The following is a 13488-nucleotide window of genomic DNA, read 5'->3' on the forward strand; positions in this document are numbered from 1 at the left end:
TGCATAGTTTCTTACTAAATCCAGGTAGTGAAAATCAGTGAACGCTACATGGTCAGTGCTGAGAGTCAAAGATTTGCGATTCGATTCTCTCTGCTTGCTTCTCTTCCATTCTCCATGGGATTCAATGTAAGGCAGAGGTCAATTTTACAGACTTTGGAGTCAACACCAGGATTAAAATCCCAGCCCCGCCAGTTATTGAATGTAATAGCTTTTGAATAAGTCATTTTACTTTTCAAAGCCTCAGCTTCCTCATCTGTAAAGTCGGAGTTGTAGTAGCTACCTTTAAGTGCTACTGTAAGGATTAAAGGAAAGCACAAATATAAAGTATTTTACATTTATATAAAGTCCTCACCATACCCTTGCGTTTTTAAAACACTCTCATTTCATCCTGAACTCTGCTGTCACATTAAGCTTTCAACAACCGTTTCCAGATATTTCATACCTATATCCAAAAATGTCTTTTAATCTTCGACTGTTCATTCTGTGACCTTTTCAACATGTCCTCATTTCCATCAGGATCTCTAGGACACTTGAACTTATCCTCTCCCCTCTGTCTCCCACCAAACTGAGCATGATGCTCATGCTCGCTTCCCTCTGGTCTTCCTCCCTAAAGAGAGCTCATGTGTAATTTGTTCACCTTTATATTCCCAACTTCTTGTGTAATGCATGGCCAACAATATATTGACAATAGATTTCAAATGAGTACTTTCTCCTCTTATTTCTCTTCATAAAAATCATTTGAGTCCCATGTCCAATGTCACAATAATAACTCTCACTGCACCTAAACCAAACTACTCAAATCAATATCTCACACTCTACAAAGCTTTTGAACTTTGACACAATCAAATTTGATTTTGATTCCTCCCTTCTTTAAATCCCATAGCATTTTATTTGTGAACCCTCTTACATATATTTGTCTTTTTCATCTCGCATCATATTTATTTGTGTCCTTGTATCATCAGCCATTCAGAATGCATGATTTTTCCAGCCATTACGTCTCATTTATCTGGGTGGTTTCTGTATCTGCCAAGTGCAATATCTTTTGCATATTCACTAATCAATTGATATTTCTTGGGTTTAATCTGTTGAAATGACTGTAAGACTAAGTTATTTAATGCTATGGGCAGTACACTCATGATTTCTGTCAGGCCTCTGAGCCCAAGCTAAGCCATCATATTCCCTGTGACCTGCACGTATGCATCCAGATGGCCTGAAGCAACTGAAGAACCACAAAAGAAGTGAAAGTAGCCAGTTCCTGCCTTAACTGATGACATTCCACCATAGTGATTTGTTCCTGCCCCACCCTAACTGATCAATTGACCTTGTGACATTCCTTCTGGACAATGAATCTCAGGAGCTCCCCACCGAGCACCTTGTGACCCCTGCCCCTGCCCACAAGAGAAAACCCCCTTTAACTGTAATTTTCCACTACCTACCCAAATTGTATAAAACTGCCCCACCCCTATCTCCCTTTGCTGACTCCTTTTTCAGACTCAGTCTACCTGCACCCAGGTGATTAAAAAGCTTTATTGCTCACAAAAAGCCTGTTTGGTGGTCTCTTCACATGTACACGTGTAACAATTTCTTTAATTAGATATTAACTCCATTTTACAAATTAATACACAGAGAAAGAAATAAATTACATAACATGAAATTTTTGAGCTAAACTAAAAACAACTTGTGTCTGCAAGTATGCATTTTTATTTACATATTTCATATTTCTCTCTCACTTCCTGTTATTTTATTATTCAGACACTTGTGACCATCTACCTATGCTCCTAAAACCTTAGTTTCAAAAATTCTCATTGATTTATTTTCTATAGCCTCAGATAAAGGCAGTAAAGCGATGATACACGATCTCAGCCTTTCTGAACTGACTAAAAATAATATTAATAATCATAGGAATACATTTCCTTTCCATGCTACTTTATAGTGTACATATATCCTGTAATTTGATCCTCACAACCACGCAATGAGGCATTGAAGGCAGGTGCTATTATCCCTGTTTTGCAAATGAGGAAGCTAAGACAATTACATGAGAGGTTAATTGATATTCAAGGTCATTCAGTTGGTAAGTGGCAGAGATATGACTCAAGTGGAAGTTGTCTAACCTGAATTTCTTTGCATTCTATCCAAGTGTTTCCTTAGGAATACTCAGCAGCAACAGTGAGAAGAAGAGAAAGATAAAAAGAAATGGGAAGAAAGGAGAAATATTACAAGAGTGATGGGAATTAATTATGTTAATTTCAGAATATTCTAAGGTATCTGTATATTGAAGGGAAATTTTAGTTTAAGAGACTGTATTCTGCACACATGAATTAATGTTGCAGAAATTTGTAGGGAAGGTACGTGTTCTCAAATCTGACTGAAAACTAAAATCTGTAAAATCAATACGTACAATCAACTTGGGTATCTGTTATTGTAAAACTCACACATCAACTCAGGTTTATAACAGCTATTTAAAAACGTTAAAACCACAAGAAGAAAATAGTAGACCTTGCTTCTTGCTCAAAATTGTCTTATAATTCAATCTTCAAACTTAGTATAGAATGAAACTTTTTTCCAAAAAAAAGCTGAGTACATAATTTTCTCAAAAATGAAAATAAGAGTTTTTAGCGATTATGTTATTAAAAAATCTATTTGAGCACTGTAGAAAATATAGAGTATGTTGATGACTATCACCTCCAACTTCGTTACCTTAGTCACATGACGGTTTAAACACATGGAAATATTCCTTGCGTTTTTTCCCTTAAAACAAAAACTGGATCATCTCATGCAGGCTGTTTTGTGCTGCTTCCCCCTTCCAGACTGCCTCTTAGCATCCTCTCCTGAGTAAAGCTTAACGCCTGGCACCTGCATTCTTTCAGCTCTTTATATATTGAGTCAAAAACAGTGAAGCCCAGAGGAAACCACATGTGTTGAATCCCTGACATGTGAGTCAAACTCAGAGTGGGATGTTACGAATATGGCTATTTTTTTCTGGTGACAAAATTGATGGAGATTAAATTTAAAAGCCCCAAGCAAACTGATAAATATAAACTCTCGTGACAGATACTCTGAAATGGCAATAAAACATTTCTCAGAGAAACAGAAAGGATATTGTCAGAATATTAGGAAGAAAATGAACTTTAATTCCTGGTTTGCTCATGTCAAAAGACCCTGGAGTGCCACCTAACATGTGGACTCTCATCAAAATTTACAGATCTACAGCTTCTGGTACAATGTATGTATCTATAAATACAAAAGCTTGTCTAATTTGCTTGAAATTTGGACCATTTGGCCGGGCACGGTGGCTCACACCTGTAATCCCAGCACTTTGGGAGGCCGAGGCGGGCAGATCACAAGGTCAGGAGATCAAAACCATCCTGGCTAACATGGTGAAACCCCGTCTCTACTAAAAATACAAAAAATTAGTCGGGCGTGGTGGCGGGCACCTGTAGTCCCAGCTACTCAGGAGGTTGAGGCAGGACAATGGCGTGAACCCGGGAGGCGGGGCTTGCAGTGAGCCGAGATTGCATCACTGCACTCCAGCCTGGGGGACAGAGCGAGACTCCGTCTCAAAAAAAAATAAAAAGAAATTTGGACCATTTATGTGAAGTAATCGACTATCTATGCCCAAGAAAACTAGTCTTTTCTTAAATGTTTCTTTCAAAACTTTAAATGTTATAAATTGTTAAAATTATAAAATTGTTAAAATGTTAATGTTAAAAAACTTTCAATGTTATAAACTTTAGATTATAACAATAGTTTTTTAGTGTCATGCTTAAGAAATCTAAGAAGCAGAGTATGGACTGGGAAAGCATTTTGATACCAGCAGGTTTATCAAAAGGCCTTTTGCCTACTACTTTATATAGTAAGATGCAATCAAAGTATATTCAAGGGAAGTCTTTCAAGGTATTTAAATTACTTTGGGAATTTTAATCATAGTCAGTAAGGCTTCCTCAATTTGTCATAAGAACAAGGGAACATCCTAGTTAGTGAGTAGTCTAAATTAAATAGTTTTAAGGAAATACTATCACTGCTCTTAAGCATGAGACATTTTTTAGTATAAGATATTAAAAAGTATGAATAAAAAATTGCAAAAGTACCTCATTCCCCAGCAAAGGTATTCCTAAAATAACAAAAACAAACAAACACACGAAACATGCTTACTATCAGAAATAGAAAACAAATGCCAAATTCATCAGACAGATAACTACTTGGAGAAAATTGGCAATACAATACCAAAAGAGCTTTTTCATTCATTTCTTTTGAAAGTTTAAATTATGAACGGTGATATTTTATTGAAGTAAGAAATATAAATATAGAATGTATAAAAATTGGGAACAATATTTAAATAATAAATTATAATTTGAGTAATAACTGAATTATGCTGTGTCTAAATTATCTCCAATTTTGAATTACTAAGTGGCTATGACATTTGTCCCAGCTATTGCTAAGCATTTTAACAGATGGGCCATTTTGTCACCCTGAAGAGGAAAGAACAGTATCTTCCTTTGCCTTAAGGTCCAATTTTCTTTAAGGCCAAATTCCTGGATTTCTATGAAGTGGCCGGGATGGGGAAAAGCCAACTGTAGAAGAAACAGATCCTGAAATTCTTCCCTGAATAGGCTAGTGTGTAGCTAAGTTGCTGGGCCAGGGTCAAAAACTCTCAGATTCCTGAACAGGAAATTATTCCTTTCTTCTTTGTCATACATAGTTGCTCTGTACTAGCCAAACAACACACATATGAAGGAAAATAGATTTTTCTTAGTATCTTTGTTAAACTGAGCACCTTGAAAATTCATTGAAGCACGAATTTTGTCTACAATTCTTAAAACTAGTTTTACAAAATCATTTGGACAAGAGCATCATTTTTCTGCTTACTCTCTGAGCACCTACATTTAAACTAACAAGCACTTATGCATTCTACTCTGTTTGGAAGTTCACGACATGCCCTTTTCTCCCACTGGTTAGCTCTTTGAGGCTAAGGTAGTCCTCAGAGTACTCAGTGCCATTTCTTCTGTAAAGCACATAACTGAACTGACCTCTTAGCCAAATCCAGCACTTCTAATTAATTTTCTCCTCCAAAGTCTCTTTTCTGTGGGCTCCTTTGCTGGTTTTCTCCTGTGGCTCAGATCACTTTTTCTGTCTCTTTTTTCTTGCTGCTCCTCTTCTGTCTGACCTCAGACCCTGGAGTTTCTCAGAGCTCTGTCCTGTGGCTTCTCTCCTGCACACTCCACACACATTCTCCTTAGGCAACCTCCTACATTCACATGGCTTCAATTACCATCCATAAAAGCAAATCTGAAATTTATATCTCCAGCTCAGACCCTTTTCTGAGTACCACACCATGTTTTCAAATGCTTACTTGTCATCAACAATTGAGTGTCTCACAGGCACCTCAACAGCAACATGCTCAAAGTGAGCTCATCTGACTTTCCATGAATTTGGCTTCCTCCAGATTCCTCAAAGAACTACCCTATCCACCCAGTCGCCCAAGACAGAAACCTAGGAATCTATTTCTATCCCAATAGCTGAACTAATATATCAAGGTCCTACTGTGTCTGCATTCTAATTACTGTGTCTAGAATCTTTCCAGATTTCTCAATCTTCCCAGCCAGGCGCCTAGTCTGAGTCACTGCTTGGACTACTGCAGTACTCCAACATAGGCTCTCTGCCTCTACTCACGCATGCCCTTACATTGTTCTTCATGCTCCATCCTGAGAATGATATTCTCAAAGCTCCTGTTTAACACACTTCTCTGGCTTCTCATTGTACTTAAGACTAAACCTCAAAATTGTGTCATTGCCCGGAGATCCTGCACTGTATCTCTTGACTAGTTTTTGGAAACCTTATTTTATGCTGTTTTTCACTTTGATCTTCCTACACCTCTAATGCTCCCAACATCTCTCAGGATTCAGGCCCTTCAAGCCATTGTTGTTATCTTGTCTGAAATGTGTATCCTTTCCTTCTTTTCCTTTTCTAGCCTTACATTAACTCTTACTCACCCTTCACTTCTTAACTTACATTAACACTTCCTTGTGGAAATCCTTTGATTTTTCTCTCTGAGTTCCCGTAATCTTGTGAATTCTCATTACAACTTTTCCTTATCTTTTACAATCTTCATCACAACCCCTTATCTTTTATAACATTAATCACACAATTATCTTATTGATGTGATTCTTCCCCATGCTAGACTGTAAGCTCTGTGTAGGCAGAGATCATGTGGTCTTTCACATTGATGTATTCATTGTGTCCAACAAAATGACTGATGCATAGTAGGTACTCAAAAATATTTGCAGGACGAATGAAGGGAAAGATACATGAATAGAAGTTCAATAAATGTTAATTGGATGAACTGTTATGTTTCCAACTATGTATTAAGGAACTCAGTTAAGTGTATAATTAATATAGTTTTGGAAAACCCAAGAAGATAATCAGTTATATTTCACTCTTATTCTTGTTTTCACAAAGAATTTAATGTGTCTACTTCAATAGTGTTAATTCCAGATTCAGTAACAGAGCTCATATGCTTAAGAGAAATTGGAATTTTTAAGATAGTCTAACTTGCTCATTATTGGTGGACAAATACTTGCAAAGAAGAGATTTATTTTTGCAGAAATGACTTCATTATCTTCAACTGTTCAGCTGAAAGAAATCATCTGTTCAGATAAAAAGGCATATTAGAAACATGCATTTAGTTCTATTGTAAATATGTTAAGAATTGCTCTAAGTAACTCAGGAAAAAAAAATCTGGTTTACTTCCTTGCATTTGTTGGAACATTATAATGTTACAGCTTCAGGAAGTAGAATTTTTTCTATGATATATACATATATGCATAAACATAATATGTTACATTTATCAACCAAAAATTTAATATGGAAGAGGAAAATTATACTGGATGAGCTGATTTTTTAGTGTATTATCTTCATCTTTATTTTAAATAGTTAAAATTTAGCTATTTTTTTCCCAGATAACAAGCATATATGTAACTCCCAAATAATAGAATACTTATTCTGAAGGAAGATCAGGTTGGTTCATTAATTTTTGCCGTGAGAAGACAAAGGAGATAATGTAATCAGTTTTTTAGTATATTATATTTTTCAACAATTACGCAGAACTTTCACACTTTCTGATTTTATGGAAACTTTTTATTTAAAAATTGTTAAACCTGGCTCATTTAAGGTCTAAATATATGTAAGGCAAATAGAACTCAAGCCAAATTTATGTCTTTGGTAGCAAAAGGTCTACATTTGGAAGCATACTCTATAATAGGTAAATATCAGAATAGAAAGGTTGGGGTTTGGAGAGTTTTACTTAAAACTATCACTTTAAATTTTGTATTTTTCATTTATATTTTCTTTACAGAAAATTAGCAGCACTTAGAATTTTTGGTTTTGGGCATGGCCTCTGATTATATTTAGGAACAAACTTTTTTTTTTTTTTTTTTTTTTTTTTTTTTGCCAAAATGAAGAGTAGATTAGACCTTGGTGAGATATTAAAAAAGGAGCTATTTGTAAATATTATCCACACCTAAACTTTAAACCAAAAAGCAGTAATCCTACCACACATACTCGTTATATTCTGTGTATGAGAATTTGAAAGCTTCAGTGCAGGAAACTGATGATTTCCAGGACTGCAAAATGCCAGCCAATGAGTAGTAAGAGCAAGGTAGCAGAATTCAGACTTAAAGCCACGCGAAGTCTTACAAGAAATAATATTTAAAATAACTATCTTGAGTGAAATATCAATACTATTGTACAATGAATGACATCCAGTTCTCTTTTTATACAATACATCCAAATAGATACCATTATATCTTGAACTCAAATTCCTTTTCCTTCCATCCCAAGGTAATAAAAGGAACATTTCAGTTCACTTATTGGAAACTATTTCAACTCCTACTTACCAACAGATTAGAGCAGGCTGAACAGGTATTTTATAGAAGCATTATAATGATAAAGCCAAATATCAATCAGTTTTACTGCCAAAACTATAATGTGTCTGAACTTAAGGATTGGATAAAGGTGTGTTAGTCATGTCAGGAGATGGGGCAGCTTCGTGGGCATGACTCAGAAGGTATTACGTGCCTACATCACCATGTATGTACAAGTTGTATTTTAGCCACAAAGCTTGCCTTTGATGATCATGTATTTATATAGCACATTTCTTTTCATAGGCTTTTAAGGAGGAGGTTTGCAAAGCAGGGATCCCATAATTTGCATCTGGTGGAAATACGCACTAGTTCTGTGTCAGGAGACACAGACTCCCTTTCCTACCTTTTCACTGTACTACCAAAAGATCTCGGCTGAGTAATAAAGCAGTGAATTTCATATGTGCGACCCACTTTCATGGTAATCTGGCCCAAATCCCCGATTTTACTTTTGATTTTACAGATGAATATATAGACTAGAAAGTCTCAGTGATTGGATTCAGACCATTTAATGTGTTTATTAGCAGGAGCAGGACTTGAATGCTGGGCTTCTGACTCCCCAAATAGGCCTCTGTCACCTTTAACAATTATCTCTGGACTTGTTTTCATGACTAGCAATATTTTTAAAGCTCAGAATCAATATACGCTTGCCAACATTTTATTTTGCCAGTGGGAGACATTAAAAGCACATCCATCAACTACTCACTATTACTATAATTTCATAGAAGTTAGCATTTTAGCACACAAAAGGAGAAAGAAATTGCAATAAAAATAAAAGGGAGTGTTCTAGATTAAATAGTTTTGACTTTAAGGAAATCTCACTGTACTGTCTTTGTTTTGCTCATTTTGTTGTAGGTCAATAAACACTTCTTCATAGATAAGTATTTACTCTTATCATATCCTCATTTAAGAGCTCTCTGTCTCTATTTCACACAAGAAGAGAATTCCCTTCTGAGAATAAACTTAAACACTAGCTTAAAAGGATTGTAAAATTGAATTTTCTTTAACTCCTTCTCTTTTTCCTTCTTCAACTATGATAAGCATATCTTATTGATATATTCTTATTTCAGAATGAGAACACCTTTCCCGGTATAGGCAGTTTTGTGAAAAGTTGGGGTACATGAGGTTAGCCACTGGTACATGTGGTTATTATACACTTGAAATGTGTATAATTCACATCCAAATTGAGATGTGCTGTAGGTGTACAATAGGCACTAAATTTTGTACAAAATAGAATGCAAAATATACATACATAATTTTATATTGATTACTTGGTGAAATGAGAATTTGAATAGATTAGATTAAATGAAATATATTACCATTAATTTTAGCTGTTTATTGATTTTTACTTTTTAAAATGTGAGAACAAGAAAATTTAAAATGACGTAGGTGGCTCCTATGTGTAGATCTCCTTACATTTCTGTTGGGCAGTGCTGGTCTGCAAAGAATAAGCACTGTGGATAATGTACTGAGGTTCCCCACTTTTCCCCTACCTCTCCCCACTGCAATCCTCAGAGATCACACACACCTGAGTGTCCTTTCTCACAAAATGAGCACAACCTAACAACGTTGCACACGTATCATATCTGGTGAGAGGATGGTTCAGGAGGCATCGCTGCTAGAACTAATCTTGCTTCTCAGTGATTGTTTTTTTAGCCAAGTGTAAATTCTGCCACTCCTATAAGATCTGAAGGGATAAAGCAGAGGGAAGCACTAGGTTCTTTGAAATGCCAGGAGCATCTAAATAAATTCAGGTGCTTATCCATACAGGCTTCCAAAGTAGATTCTGACTACTCTGTAGAATACAAATAGGAAGCGGTACCTTCATCCTGGAAGCCTTTATTACACTGTCCACATTAGTAAACAGAGCACACAGGCAGAAACATTCTGAAAAAGCAAATAGAAAAAGAATGTGAATCCAGAAACCTTTGGGGTGCCTAACAACATTAATTTTTTTCTTCCATTTTCCAAAATTAAAGACATTGTCTATGACAGAAAATGGAGGATTTTTTCCTATAATTTGAGAGTAACCACAGAAACTGTTTGTTTTCTCTAAATCTTGATGAACTCAACCATTCTTCAATTAGTGGATTCTACTGACGTTAATGTATAACAATAGATTACTTTTTTCCTTAACGTATAATTCCATTTGCTGCTTGGGTCACAGGCTGTAGTTTTACAGGTTGTATGGCTGGTCTGTGGCATCACAGAATTATTCAGCACAGTATTTGACGATAACTTTACCCTACCTTCCAGGTATATTGCAGCTGAATACACAGTGAGACTGTCTGAATGCATTGTTTAAAATGACTCCAGTGACTCATTGGTCCATGGGCTCTGTCCAGTTAAACTGGTAATCTCCAAGTTGGCAAGCCCATGTTTTCGTGTTATTTTTTGGAAGGCGTCATAGAAATGGTCGTTGCCATGCATTTTACATTACAAAAAAGAGTCCAGGCCACCATCAGTCCACACCTGGATTACTGTAACACCTTGCTAGTCGGCTTCTCTTCCATCACTTCACAGACTTAATCTATCCTGTATATGGCTGCTAGATGAGCTCTCTTTAATTTATCATTTTTGTCATATCAAAACCTACAGCATATCCTACAAGGAGTCATTTAGTCTAATCTCTATCTGACATCAGAGACTTTCATATCTAAACCCTCTACCCATATCCAATCTCATTTCCTGCAACTGGAACCCGTCCTTGCTGTGGTTGCCTTTTTATAATTCTGAACACCCTACCTTCATGTGTCTGCTCTTGCACTTCCTACTATAGAAGTTGCCATCACTCTTGCTCATTGACTATCTCTGTGCAAAACATCTTTCAAAGTCCTTTTCCTGTGACTCTTCAGTCTCTCAAAGAAACTAACACATTTATTACTAATTTATATAAACCCTGGAATTCTTCCCTCTTGGCCCTATATCTGCTAGTCTTTCTTCCCCATTGAGATCGTAATTTGTTGATATTGCACATCAAACTCAACACTGTTCTAGACTCGTGTTAAATCATGTTTAGTGCAGGGATGTGTGTTCCCATAGACCTGCCTCTAGCAGTTCTAGCTCTAAAACTGATTAAACCTCTCTAAGGCACAGTTTTGTGTTGACTGCAAAATAGTGATCATAGGGCTTAATTCATGGTTGATGATGACTTAAGATGTCCACAATAGGTTTCCTCTCTTTTCCAAAAGAAATTCTGATAGAAGAGGGTGAAAGGAAGTGTATGAAGCCACTGGGTAAGTAGCATGGAGTAAACTGAGCACAATAGAGCAGGCAGATGTGCACAAAAACAAAAATAATTGGAATAAACAGCAAATGTGGATAAAAATTCCTTTTGCATGGGGCTGCATTTTATTATATCTATTACATTATATTCTTTTAGGGTAAGTTAATAACTTTATTGTATATATCTGAAAATTGTAATATTATGAATCTCCTGTTTAAAAGTTTTGGAAAGTTCTCTATTGCCTACAGAATTAGCGCTACATGATCTGACCCTGACATACTTCTCTAGCTTAATGGCCCATCTCACATCTACAGTATACTATGTGTTCCCGCTGAATAAAACTATCTTTTCCTAAAAATACTGGGTGTTTTGAGCCTGCATTTCTCTTTCTTCCTGGAATACTTTTGTTTCTTCTTTTCTTTCCTTATTCTGCACTTGGGAACATCTGACTAATCCTTTAAACCCTGACTTGAGCTCCTCTCCTCCACAGATCAAGCTTTCCCAAATTTCTTATGATTATCATAGAGTTCTAACTGTAAAGTGAGCTTTCTTCTCAAAATAATCCCTCAAAAAAGAGGAAAGATACCTTAATTCTTTATAAACTATCTTTATATTGTGGGGAGTTCTCTTAATTTCTATTTTGAGTAACAATTTATTGCTTGGGGAGAAGTCATATTAACAAGAAATTACTACTGTTGGTGCTGAGAGATGTACCTGATGAAACTGGTTTTTAAAAGCTGGCAAATACATTTACATCAATTTATAAATTATTTTTTCTACTCTGATTTCATACCCAAAAATAAGATACTTTGAGAAAAGCCTTTTAATGATCATTTAACAATGAAATACAGAAAGAGGTTATTATGTGGAGATCATATAATATAGATGTAAAGGATACTTTAAAAAATTGTAATATTTATTTACATAACTTTGAATAAAATTTCCAGTGACAACACCTAGATTAGACAAATGTCTATCTCCAACAATTTAGACAGAATGAAGATGACAGGCTTTAAAATACAGTTTGGCAAGTCGAAAAGCAGCTCTAATGATGATGAAGAAACTGACGTGAAAGTGCTCAGAAGAGTTTGAAAACAATGCTCCATGGAATATGTGAATATTATAAAGGCAGTATTGCTAAAATATCTTATTTTAACTAACTTCTGTAATCTGACCACCAAATGAAATACTGTAAGTAGTTGTCAACTAGTTCATCATCATCCTTCATATTTTATTGTCGGTCAAAAACATTGTTTTTTGTTTGCTTCTAATTTTCTTTTTGTGAAAATGAGGGAATGCCTTATAGTTTTGTGCTCCTTCACAGTGCTTTCCTGCCATTGAGTCTATTCAATGGTAGCACTGTAATTATGTGTTCTCTTGTCTGGCTTCCTCCTAGAAGGATCAATTCATTTGTTATCTTTCTGTCCTAGATCTAAGAGAAAGCCCGATTCAGATATTTTTCATAGAAAGAGAAAATAAGTAAAATTATACAGAAATGGTTCATTAAGACATTATTATATCACATTTTTTGGCTTTTATTTTGATAATTAAAATGGTACAAATAATTGTGCAATCTAAAATAAAATATACCTAACCTTTAAAAATCATGACCATTTGCAATAAGTGCTCAGGAAAAGTTTGCTGAATGAATGGGGGAATGATATCCTTTCTTAATAACAATATATATCTTTGATTATAAAACACTTTTTCATATTTTAACATTTCAGAAAAGAACGTGTTTTACACTCTGTAAAAGATAGCATTACGTCATAATTTAAGTAATAACTCCCCCCTTTATTTGCCTTTATGGGACATAAATAAAGGTGTTTCTTACAAAGAGATCAAAAGTGATTTGTCAATCACTTTGTATATGTCAGGCACAACAATACAATCTTCTTCAATAAATAATATAATCATTATTTAACAGTTGAACACCAAGGTACAGAAAGGATGAGTAACTGGACTTAAGGTTACAGCCAGCACCACGTATCCTGCATTTTGGAGAAAAATTTTTATTGAGTTTTGAAAGGGGAGTAAATACATTAGTATAATAGGTTTTACTTCAATCCTATAGGTTTATGCCATGGTTTCAAATGTATCATTTAGAGTACTTGTTACTCATAACAGTTTACTATAACAATTCAACTATGTTAGCAATTATTAAGTACATGCTATAGTTAATATATTCAAGCTACTTCTGTCACTTGTTAAAAGCACATACTTCTAAATTTTATTTTATTTTCATTAGAAAAAGTTTAAAAAGACAAATCTCAGCTAGGTTCTGGAGAGAAACATTAAGATAGATATTGCTGGCCCCCCTGACTAGTTTTAAAAAACACTTAAAGA

This window comes from Pongo abelii, chromosome 7 (genome assembly GCF_028885655.2).
Source record: "Pongo abelii isolate AG06213 chromosome 7, NHGRI_mPonAbe1-v2.0_pri, whole genome shotgun sequence".
In the NCBI taxonomy this organism is placed as follows: Eukaryota; Metazoa; Chordata; class Mammalia; order Primates; family Hominidae; genus Pongo; species Pongo abelii.